The sequence below is a fragment of the Cephus cinctus genome, unplaced genomic scaffold (assembly GCF_000341935.2).
Source record: "Cephus cinctus unplaced genomic scaffold, Ccin1 Ccin1_scaffold0494, whole genome shotgun sequence".
In the NCBI taxonomy this organism is placed as follows: domain Eukaryota; kingdom Metazoa; phylum Arthropoda; class Insecta; order Hymenoptera; family Cephidae; genus Cephus; species Cephus cinctus.
In genome coordinates, this window is record NW_014333166.1 from 329,510 (window position 1) to 330,394 (window position 885).

The window sequence follows — 885 nt, forward strand, 5'->3', positions numbered from 1 at the left end:
CCCCCCCCCCCCCCCCACGCGTAAATAAGCAAAAAATGAATTTTGAATAATTCCTTTTTGTTTCATTGGCCAATTTTATACAGATTTACATCGCGTTCCCATAGTCGTGCGTGCGCAATGATTACGCGTTATTAAGATCAAGAAGATCGAGTGGTTGCGTAATTAATGAATGCACGAGTGTCAGTGACCGTTCTATATCTTTATCAGAATTTTTATAGTCAATGGCCAAGATTATTTAAATATAGATCCAAACCCGTATGGATATTCGCGTTTTAACGATGTGTCTGTAGCCACGTGATTCCTGTTTTCCAGTTCGATCATCGATCGGACGTAGAAAGATGAAACATAATAAACTACCTAAAAAGCAAAGAAGCCTATCTATCGACAACACTTTATCAAGAGACGTACAAAAGGAATAATAAGAGGAAAAAAAATGAAGCTGCATACTACTAACAGATATAAGGAACCAAAAAGATATAAAAATAAAATAAAAAGCGAAGAAATAAATAGAATCGAAAGGATTGATAACGGTTATGATAAAAGCCTTTTTCTCGCGAGCGCTCAGAGTAACGAGGATTACGTAAATGATCGTGAAACGAAATTTTGGATTCTCGAAAGGATTTTTCGTTTCTTCTTCAATCCGGCATCTTGACCTATATTCTTTTTTCAAGAAAATTAACATCTTTTCGAGCGTTGAAAAGATGGAGCCCCCGTCACGGTGATACCGAGGAGGATAATGATGGACGTGATGATGATGATGATGATGATGATGATGATGAATCGACTGATAAGAAATGATTAATAAAAGATCGAGCAAGAGAATTAGATCGGTGCGATCGGCGTGTACGATCCTCTTATCCTCTGCGCAAAAAAAAATCCCGATTA